Genomic DNA, 12,338 nt, shown 5'->3' on the forward strand with positions numbered 1-12,338 from the left:
TTGTAAATAGCACCAGTACATGGGTAATCGCTGAAATTCTTTTTACTCTAGCATAAACGGTTCAGATGGTATAAAAAGAGGTTTTTTAAAATGTAACACCCTGTAATTAAAAAAAGGGAAATTATCCTTAAGTGAAACCTATACCAAAAAATCAGTCAATTATTTGTGAATAATTGCCGCAGGATTTCTTCTTAATTTCCGTTACAGTTAGGGAAAAATATATATTTTTTAAAAAACATCTTTTTTAAAAACTTGTCAATTTTAGGGCGCCACCCCCGCTAAACGGTGGATGATAGAGAGATGGTGTGGAAATAAATCGTAGAAAATATAGTCCTCTTCATATTTCTATAAAAGAAATTTTTTGTAAAAGTTACAGGAAGGGCTACGTTCCGCAAAAACCACAAATTACCCCCTTTAAAGGGGTGAAAAGGGAGGTTCCGGGGCGAAATTTTTTCAGAAAAAGTTAGTCTTATAATAAGCACCCCTTGATATACCAGAAAAAAAAATAAAACCGGACTTGTGTCCATTTTGCAAGGTTCAACCTTTGTTTCCTACACTACACAGATTATACAACATCTGACAGAAGCTCGAAACAAATGACAATCGATGAAAAGCCCTATAGTTGAATGATAACTCAAATTTAAATGCATGAAAAGAACAATGGGAGACCGGACCTGATTCCGAACCACAAAGCGTGTTTAATTTCAGCTCCGATATATTCGCAATTTTATACTAGTAATTTCACCATATTAAATTACCTGTTCAATAAGGTTAGTGTTATAAGAAGACCCAAAAACGTGAGTAGAAGAACATTAATTAGATTGAAATAATATATTTATTTGGAAATCTATCTACATAAAATCTTCATATCAACACTACACCGGACTGGTTTTTTATTAACAACAATTAAAACCAGGGCCGTACTTGAATATGTTTATAATTAAAATAAATCGTTCAAGTAAAATTAAATGATGAATAATACTTTATCAACAATGGAAACTCCTACCACTTCTCAAAACACTCCAATGTACTCTACTATTGCATCTCAACAAACTACTTCAAAATTGCCACTGAAAGAAGAAGCCATTATCTTCAGTTGACGCAAAACTGCAAGATTATCTTTTGCAACTAGGACCACTCGTCCAACCAAAAAATATTATTTATTCATCAAGAATCTCTAATAACCGAGAATGCGTTTATCTTTCAAGTATAGCTGTAGTTGATGACTTTCTAAATAAAACAGGATCCATAAAAATAAATAATGAAGTACTTCTAGCACGTAGATTAGTCACCCCATCGGAACGTCTTCTCTTATCTAATGTTCATCCAACAATAGCACAGGAAATGTCGAGCAATCTTCTCCAGAACGTAGATTTGAAATTAATGTCGCCAATAACATGTTTGAGAATTGGAGCTACAAATCCTGAATATAGCCACATACCAGTTTTAGGCGTCAAGTATACATAGAACCCCTAGATAATATAACCATACCTGATTTTTTTCATGGTTAATCATGATAATGTTAGCTACAAAATATTATTGTCCAGCGACCAATCGCTTTGGTTCAAATGCAAACAAAATGGCCTTCTTGCCTCACAATGCTCATCAGAAACCTCTTCCCTAATCAATTCTAATATGCCAAATACTATTCCAACTTCTAATCCATCTCAAAGTATCACCTCGCAGATTCCCACAACAGATAACCAAGCAAATAATTCATCAAGTCCTCCTCTTCCAATAAATTCTATGGAGGTGTCAAATATGACCCTTTCAACAACAGAAACATCAACTTCAACCAAAAGACATTTATCCAAAAAAATAAGGGCCGACAACAATTCTGAACCCGAAAAAAACATAATACCATCCACTCAAGACTCACCCCAAGAACAACAGATACAAGTTGATCAGAAATTACAAAATCAAATTTACACAATAACCAAAGAAACAGTAGAAACCGAAGAAGCTGCTAAAAGATTTATCAATAAACATTCAAAATCATATGTCCTAAATTACGATGAATTTCGGGATTTACTAAATGAGACATGCGGAGCTAAAGATGTCTATAATATTGTTAAGGATTATACACCAGATTTATCATTACTTATTAAAATGCTTGTAGACACTCATCCTCATTTTACTGACTCAAAATTAAAAAATCGAATCACACGACTACGCAAAAAGCTAGAAAGACTATTACAACATGAAGTATCTGAACCCGATAGTGATTCATGTGCTTCAACTAAACAATAAATCACTTTCAATAGTATATTACAATGGAAATTATATGGGTATTACACCCATTTAACCATGTTACAGCTTCTTATCTCAGAATATGCACCAGTTTTTATTTCGTTACAAGAAACTCACTTCAAAAATAACTCAACACACAACCTGAAAGGTTACACAGGATTTTGCACCAATCGACCCAATCAGAACTACGCCAGTGGAGGAGTAGCTCTATATATAAAGTCAAATATACCTGTTCAAAATATAAACCTCACAACTAATATCGAAGCAGTTGCTGTAACAATACTTGCCCCTCTAAAGTTCAATATTTGCAGCATTTATGTTTCACCAGACAAGACTCTAACTAAACCCGAACTACTTAATCTTCTCCAACAAATTCCTTCCCCTCGAATAATCACGGGAGATTTTAATTGCCATAATATTACATGGGGATCAAATAAAACAACAACAAGGGGAAATATGTTAGAAAACGTTTTGAACACTATGAACTTATGCCTACTTAACGACGGCTCGCCAACAAGATTCACTATGGCTACGGGAACTTCTTCCGCCATTGATCTCTCCATATGTGAAGCCTCATTGCTCACCCAACTCGACTGGACAACATTAAAAGATTTATATAGTAGTGACCACTTCCCAATCTTAATAAAGCATACAGTAAATTTAAACACAAATACAACACCAACTCAAAAATGGAAACTAAAAAGGCAAATTGGATTGAATTTGAGAGAATTGTATCAAACAGAATGGATCAGATTAAAATTTCAGACTCCATTGATGACACACTTAAGAACTTCAATCAGCTTGTACTGGATGCGGCTAACATAGCCATAGGTAAATCTCAACTTTAAAAAAAACGCAAACCAGTTCCCTGGTGGAATTCACAATGTGAGGCCGCTATTAAATTAAGTAAAACAATTTGGAACCGCTACAAAAAATACAAAAATATAGATCTATTAACAGAGTGCAAAAAACGTAGAACTGAAGCAAGAAGAATAATTAAAAAAAGCAAACAAGAATCATGACAGAAATACATATCTAGCATAAGCAGTAGTACAAATATATCATCAGTTTGGAAAAAAGTTAAAAAAATAACAGGGCAGCATACCTACCAACAAATTGTGAGCCTACAAAAAGAAAAAACGCTACTAACTGAGCCACAGGATATAGTAAATGAACTAGCTGATACCTATCAAAAATTTTCATCCAACCAAAGTTACAGTAACGAGTTCCTAACATACAAACAAGAGGAGGAGGCAGTACCTATTACAATTTCCGACGAATTTAACGCTATTAATATACCTCTTAGTTATGGGGAATTTGAAGATGCACTTAATAACATAAAAGGCACTTCACCAGGTCCAGATGACATACCAATACAATTCATTAAAAAACTTCCCATAGTAGCAAAAGAGTTTCTGCTCCAAATTTTCAATATTATTTGGGCACAAAAATCATTTCCAAAAATCTGGAAAAATGCCATTGTTATTCCTATTATTAAAGCAAATAAAGATAAATTACACCCAGAATCATATCGTCCTATATCATTAACATGTTCCTCATGTAAACTTATGGAAAAATAGTCAACAGAAGATTAATGTGGAACCTGGAACGCAATGATCAACTGATTATCGAACAAGCTGGCTTTAGACCAGGCAGATCTACAAACGACAACATTATCGATCTGGAAAACGCTATTCACGAAGCTTTTAAAAATAACCAAAAATGTATGTCGATTTACTTTGACATAACTAAAGCATTTGATACAGTATGGAAACACCGTATATTGAACATTCTAAACAAGTTGGGATATCAAGGAAATATTTTAGCCTATATAAACAATTTTTTCACTGAAAGAACATTTCAAGTCCGAGCGAATGGCGCTATATCCTATCTTAGAGAACAACAAAACGGAATCCCACAAGGATCAGTTATCAGACCTACTCTATTTTTAATAGCAATAAACGATATAGTAAAAATCATTGCGAAACCGGTTCAGGCACGACTATATGCTGACAATCTGATTCTTTACATCAAAGGAAAAACGTAAATCATATGGCGTCAATATTACAGGAACACTTAAATAAACTAGTAAATTGGTCCTTAAGCACCGGTTTTAGTTTTTGTTCTAATAAAACAAAATGTATAATATTTTCAAAAAAACGTATTGAGGATAAACCAAATCTCACGCTTGAGAATCAAAATCTTTCCTATACAAACGAAATAAAATTAGTAGGAATGATATTTGACCAACAGTTAAATTGGGAAAGTCATATTCAGCAGTTAGTTCTTTCATGTCGAAATGGTCTTAACTTGTTAAAGTATCTAGCTCACAGGACTTGGGGTGCTGAAGATAAAACACTGCTCATGCTATATAGATCCTTAATTCGCTCTAAGATTGACTACGGATGTGTCGCATATGCATCTGCCAGCAAAACAACGTTGAAACCTTTGGATACGCTACATAACACCTCCCTAAGAATTATACTTGGAGCATACAGAACAACTCAAATAAATAGCATACAAGCTGAAATAGGCGAACCCACTCTAATGCTTCGTAGACAGCTGTTAACCTTTAATTACGCTTCTAACATAAATGTACATAAAAGAATTCCAATAAATAACATTTTAGATCTATCCATGACTAATGACCCTTCAAAGTTCAATCTCCCTTATTCTCGCAGAATCCACCATGCAATGGAGCTACTTAACTGGCAGGAATTTCCACCCTTATATCAATACAAAGAAATATCTTCATCTCCACCTTGGACTGTAAAAATTCCAACAGTCAATTGCAGTCTATTACAATTCCAAAAAAAAATAGCACTAACCCTAATTTCATCTTACAACACTTCAAAGATCTAATTAACTCTCATTCCGATTACACAGTATACTATACAGACGCGTCTAAAACTGAAAATGGAGTCGGAGTGGCAATTGTTAACAACACAGAGATTCACAAACATAAAATTCTAGATACTGCAACTGTATTAACTGGGGAACTTTATGCGATCTACCAAGCAATACTGCATGCAAATGCGAACAAGATGAATAAGATATTAATCGTCACAGATTCTATGTCATCACTACACGTAATAAGGAAAATTTACACGCAGCATCCAATAGCTTTACCAATAAAGGAAGAACTACATAAATTGCATACTGAAGATCTAAGAATCAAGTTTCTTTGGGTCCCATCACATGTTGGAGTAGCAGGTAATGAAGCAGCAGACCGAAATGCCAAAGAAAGCCATAAATGATAACAGTATTCCCATGTCGCTCCAATCTGTAAGTATGGATCTCAAAAGCTACTTCATAAAACATATTTTCGAAAATTGGAACAATAAATGGAAATCCACATCATCAAAGCTTCAGGAGATAAAAAACAACGTTGAACCATGGCAACCACCCGAGGTATCTAGACGAAAGCAAACAATTATTTCCCGTTTACGACTTGGACATACCCAATTTTCTCATGAATATTTGCTGAAAAAAAAAAGAACCTTCAACTTGTGATGAATGCGGTTCACCCCTTACAGTGAAACATGTGCTAGTGGAAAAGTGTAAAAGTTCAATAGCCATAGAATTAAATACCATTTAGCTAACAATCTTAAAGACATTTTAGACTATAATAACGCTAATAAACTATTTTTGTTTCTAAAAGACTGCAACTTACTAAACAAAGTGTAACTATTACTATCCCGCTAATAACCTTCTTAGGTTGAAGCGGATTGTTGTAAATAAAAAAAAGAACAATTAATAAGTAAATACAATAAATTATCTCAATACTGTTGGGTCTATAATCCCGAACTCAGGTAGCTACGCCTGCTTGTATCTACTCAGAGATTATGCTCCCAGTGAATAAAAATAGCAGCACGAAATTTACAAATTTACCTAAATCTTAGAATATAAAATAAACCAGGAAGGAGTACAATGCGAAATGACTCCGAGCCAGGAAGGAGGTTGCAAATGGTGATCAGCTGTCAGATTTGATTTCTATCTCCAGTGACGTACCTTTGAAAGAGGGAAGAAAATAAATTCTTAACGATTTTATTACATCTTTGATGTTAAAGAAACCGCTATAGATCAAGAGAAAATACGTATTAATATAATATTTTGTTGAAAAGTCAGTTAAATAACATTTTATTATACTAATAACTTCAGTTAATTGATTGCATATACAGGAGCTTTACCAGATGGTACGCCTATGCACACAGCTGATCCAATACACAAACACCTTCTACCTCGTTGACAAAAACTTATGAGTCATCCACAGACGTTCAAGATGGCCAGTTCCGCTAGAAATTTAAGGTGTTGTTGATATATGACAGACTCCTTCCTGTTCTTTTATATTCTAAGACCTAAATCCGTATACATTCTCAGACCAGAAAACTTTTAGCGCCATCTAGATGTAAAACCGATGGAGACGTACAAAAACTCCCATTTAGTTGCGTATTTTGTTTAACTTTACTGCAATAGATGGCCGTAGTGTGACGTCACGGCCAACTGCGGCTATATTCAGTGTTATGATGATCACTTTCCAAACAAAGACTGTAAACACGTTGAAAAGTAAGGTTTTACCGAATCTCAAGACTTTTTAATTAGTATAAAATCTAAAAAAAATAAAATCTAAAATTTCTAAAAATCAAATAAATTCTAACCTTACTTCACCCATACATACATTTTATTGCTATGTATATAAAACATCATGCTTTATTATTTACACAACCTTGTAAAATTGTTGTAGTAATTATAACAATACTTACATATTGCAAAAAATAGAAATATTCTCTGTAAAAACTGAAAAAATAATAAAAAATACAAATTTGCCACACTAAACAACGTTTGTTTGGAAAGGTTTGGAAAAATCTGACATGACATATGTCAATAAAAATAGACACTTCTACGTCATCACTCCGGCCGTCCATAAGGGGCTTAAAAACTCTCTTTTCTTGTTCAGACATTTCGTCTGAGTAAAATAATTCAATGGAACAGCAGCAAAAACGCCTATCTTAGTAGACACCACAAAATATAGGCACCACGTGAAAAGATTTTAAAATTTTTGTTTTCTTTCACTTTTGTAGCACATGTGACGTTCCGCCCCTTATAGAATCGATTATTGATGGGAAGATATTATTTAACTATCCAAAATATTATTTAATTATTTTCAGAATTATTTTCTTTCAATGTTTATTCAAATAGAACTTAAACCCATCTCAGAATTTTTAAATGCTTGATGACGTCACATTTAAAACGTGGCAACATTGGTTTCCCCACTTTGACAGCCAATGCTTAGTAGAGGGGTACGAAGGATTCAGCTGTGAACGTGACTTGAGGTTAGCGAAAACCAAATACTTTGGCTTCGGAGCTTCTAGACAATTGACAGTTAGAATTATTGGGGACTTAGAAATTTTACACCCGTATTTTGAATTTCTCTAATAGATGGTTTGTTTAAACCCTAAAATTTCCTTTAAGGTTTTTTCTTATTAATTGAAAACAATCATTTTTGTTTAAGAATATTTTTATTATGTGAAATATTTATGTTTTTCTTTGGTAGTAGGTACCTATATACTGTTTTTGATGTGGTAATAATATAACTTTTATAATAATGGTTAATTATTTGACTGTAATTTATAACTTTCCTATGGTTAATTATTTTATAGAGAATTTCAAAATACTGGTAAAATTGCTAAGTCCCCAAGAGGTACCGAACTATAAGTAACATATCCTATACATATAGGTACATATTATTATAAGGTACCTACATGAAGTTTTTTATTTAAAATATTGCTAATATGTACTATATAATTAGGTTAATAAGTATATTTTGAATTTAATTTACATTTATATAGATAATCTACCAAGCGAAGTGAGGTTTTTCATTTACTGTCTTAAACTCAATGATGTATAAGTTGTATATGATGTATAAGTAGTATAGGTACAATATGTATACTTTTCAAATTGCCCGTCAAATCCAGAGAACTGTCAATTGTCTAGAAGCTCCGAAGCAAAGTATTTGGTTTTCTCTAGACGCAAGTGTGAACGTGAGCCTTGGATTGCCATTGTTTCTCGAGTGTTCGGTCTGAATCGTAGTGTGCGGGGTCATTAGACTCAATTATTCACCTCTAATTCTCAGTTCCAAATTGATTAAATATTACAATAAAAGTATAGTGAAGTTATCCAGCAGCAGTGGATTTGAAGAATTTTAGAGCATACTATATCCAATGAGTTCTACCCCGGTAAATACACATTTTATTAAGTATTTTATTCAGCCATTTTGGAAGTCCTTGACATTTGCTAACTAAGTTTCACATAGTCTATTTTCATGGTTTTTATGTTTTATTTTCATGGATCAAACTCATCTAGAGATAATTCAATATTCGTTGTTAATTTGTGCTTCCAGTTGGAAAATAGAGCTAATTTAAACTCCATTTTTTATATTCCTTTCAAGTCTACAGAACTCCTATCTTTTGAACGATGATCAAATAAGTATCCATCGCTTAGTCTTACTATATTTCATCCTTGTATAATATATCTATATACCGGTGTATATATTATAATAAAATATTCTTTCACAGTAATTATATTTTGTATTTCAATTGGAAATTACTTGTGTTATTTGACCAAGGTCATCTGATAGCAACCTGATAAAAGGTCAAGCTGTCTAGTCATTCAAGTTTTTGGACTTAATGACCTATTTCTTCTTATTCCCATAGGAATAAAAACACCTCCTCGTATCTCTTGCTTCTTTTTTTTGACATTGGTAGATTGGTAGTAACACCACACTGTGTTTTTTTTAGCACCTACCATGAAATCTTAAAGCCACCCTACAACAACACCAAGGCCAGACCACACAGAGAGAAACAATCAATAGGCGACCAGCCTGGATTATTTCCACATTTTCTTTTTTTGAGTACCTCCAGCTGCTTTCCAACAGAGTACCTTCAGCTGCTTTCTACCAGTCTTCCTCTCCTGTACCTCCAGCAGGACAGCTGCTAGCGAGAGTTAGCACCCTTGGGGTGCTCATTACATCAACTTCAAGATTAGGAAAGAGTGGTTTGTTTGGGAACATTTACTGTGCTCTTATTAAAGACAGACTGGTTTTGTGATATTTAGTACATTTTTTTTTATAGTTCAATTGCACACACATTTTTCCTGCTTTATATTTTTTATAGGTTTTTTTTTCTTTACAACATAATATTTAATTGATAGCGTTCCCCAACACTCTGCAATCTATAAAGGTATAAATTTCTGAGCTCAGATATTTTCCCTGATAATAGTAGTCGGTACTCTTATCTTGATTATTTTTAGGCTGTGTTCCACTTTTGTATAATTATTTAAACTCATTCCATTATTTTAGTATATGTTTAATTAAATTTTTAAAAATTAACTTCACATATTAGTCAAAATTGTAATTATTAACTTTATTTAACTTGAACTTATTAACTTTACTTAACTTTAACTTATTAACTTTATTTAACTTTAACTTTAATTTATTAAATTCATATGAACTTCTGGATTCTAATCCCTCAGATTAGTTTTTGGTTTCACTTGTTATTATTACTATTATAAACCACGAGTTAGGAAAAGGATCTGTGTATCCACTCGTAGGTTTATTTATTCAATAAGGCTTGTGCCTGTCCCACTCACAGTGAGGTATTTATATGTTATATATAGTATCAGGTAGTATTTAATTAAGGTGTACGTATTATAAACGTACAATTATTATTTGGTGAGGGTTCTACTAACCTAGTTGTAAGTTGTACTTCCTGTATTAGAGGTACCCGTAGTCAGTTTTTCTAACCTTATAAAGAGTATTCTTAGATCATAGTTGTATGATGATTTTGTAATTGACTTTCACTAGTATCACTTTTTCCTGTCATGTTAGAGTTACACACTAGTTACTTGTCCTAACTCAGAGGTTGTTAAAAAGATCTAGTAGTTACATTCAATAAATATACATTTATTGTGATTTTTTTTTTCTTATTACTCCTTTATTTTTAGTAGTATATTTTATAATTTAATAATCTTTAATAACTTTTCACATACTTGTACTACAAATTTAACATACTCTATAGCAGCGTAGAATACCTGGAAGAGCGTTAACCTAGTTATCCTTCTTCTGGCGCCCAAAAATTCATTCTATTTTCAGTATATTATTATATTTACTCTATCTATTTTCTGAACATTATCTTCATATCTTCTTTTCGAGCCATCATTGTCACTTCCTTTAATCTATTGTCTGGCCAAAAATAGCCGTGCAAATTGGCCGAATCCTTCCTTGAGTGTCAAGTGGCCCTTCTCATACATATTTAGCTAGCCATTCAAGTTATATCTATCTATTAATGATTTCTCATCTCTAGTCCTGTATCAATTCGATATTCTTTGTCTTGGCATCCTTCCATACAAATACTACTACAAAGTTGTATTTTTAGTTACTCCAGCTTCTTCAACGGAGAAGCCACACATTTTTGTCCTTTGGCTACATTAAGTAGATCTTCTTCTTTACTACTTCTGTTGGAGTTTACCACTCCCTTTTCATTCACTCCAACAGAAAATCATCAGCTAGTTGTTACATCGGCTTTCCAACGTGGTGGCTTTATTTTTGGTCTGAGACAGTATTCATTTAGGTCAATTCTTCTCTTTTATCTGAAATCTCTTTGTTATTTCCGTTTGGTATCCTATACACATATTGTTACTTATTTATTTTATTTTTAATTTCTGATACATATCAGGTATTCTTAAACGCTGTTTTGATTTTTGTTTATATTTTGGGACCTCATTATAGTATATGTTTGTGCAGCTTACATTCTGGGTTAGATTTTGAATTTTTATTGGGAACTTATATTTAATATTGCTATTAATAATATAATTCATATAACAATTTTTATTTCTTCAGTCAATAGTGGTATAGTTGGAGGTACAACTAAGTGTTGATTATTATTATTATTATTATAGATATATATTTTTTCTAGAGTGGTGGTAAGTTACATATAAATAAAAAAAGTTACTTCCAGTATTTAGGTAGTAGGTTTACTTGAGTATACAATATTTATTGGATTATTTATCCATTTATTTGATCTTATATATTTATTTGATCTTATTTATTAGATTATATACTGCATTATATATATATATTTTTTTTTTTGCTGGCTATTTTGATTTTGTTGGTGTGTTGCTGATATTTTCTCGGTTTATATTATATATATTTTGCGTGCAAACTTTCATATTTTCATATTTTTCATATTTCTGTTCTTTGGACTATTTGTCAATAACTTTGCTCTCATCATGTGTGCTTTTAAAGCTGAACATCTTCTGGTGGATGAATTGGATTATGAATTAAAGATTCGGGACATAATGCCAGAGGAGTCGACAACTGTCGATAAAAAACGCAATCTTTTGAGAGGTGCTTTGAAACAAGAAGCTGGCAATAGAAGTTTTCTCCCAAATTTCAGCTGTATCCCTTCCTTTTGAGGAACAACAAAAAGGAATCACTGAAACATTGGACAGCTTGTCTAAAAAAATCGAAAAGTTTAGGGGAACTGTAAAGGATACAGAGTATGCGCGATTAACATCTCGTCTAGGCCATATTTCTGCCCGTGTACACTTGCTACACTGTCCTTCTGAAGAACAGGAACCGTTCAAGAGGTCTGTTTCTCTTAAAATATTAACACTAGAGGGTGAACTTGATTCTAGAGTTAACCCCATTGCTACCTCTACTCCTAATGCTTCAGTCAATGTACCTAGCTTTACGTACTCCAAACCTGTTCAAGTACACAAATGGGGTATTTCATTTTCAGGTGAAAAACAGCACACTGATGTGATGTCATTTTTAGAAAGGGTTGAATGTCTTCGAATATCTAGAGGTGTTTCTGAAGAGGATTTGTTTGCTGCTTCTGCTGAGTTGTTCACCGGGACCGCTTTTACATGGTTTATGAATAACAGGGGTAATTTTTCTTGTTGGTCTGATCTGATTAAAAAGTTGAAGTCGGATTTTCTTCCGTATTCATTCCAGGATGATTTATTAGATCAAATTAAGAATCATAAGCAGAAACCTGGGGAATCTGTTACTATGTTTATTAATACTATAT

The 12,338-nt window shown here is 32.8% G+C and overlaps 1 long non-coding RNA gene across 2 annotated transcripts; it reads left to right on the forward strand.

Moving 5' to 3' along the window:
- Positions 1–7,578: 7,578 nt before the first annotated feature.
- On the forward strand, positions 7,579–9,180 carry LOC126879647 (uncharacterized). Of its 2 annotated transcripts, XR_007696171.1 has the most exons (4): positions 7,579–7,692; positions 7,911–8,004; positions 8,100–8,486; positions 9,048–9,180. It is a non-coding gene; the product is annotated as an uncharacterized LOC126879647 (long non-coding RNA). The 2 variants fall into 2 exon arrangements; XR_007696170.1 differs by having other exon boundaries at positions 7,911–8,486.
- Positions 9,181–12,338: the final 3,158 nt, after the last annotated feature.

Source organism: Diabrotica virgifera, chromosome 2, assembly GCF_917563875.1.
Source record: "Diabrotica virgifera virgifera chromosome 2, PGI_DIABVI_V3a".
Classification (NCBI taxonomy): domain Eukaryota; kingdom Metazoa; phylum Arthropoda; class Insecta; order Coleoptera; family Chrysomelidae; genus Diabrotica; species Diabrotica virgifera.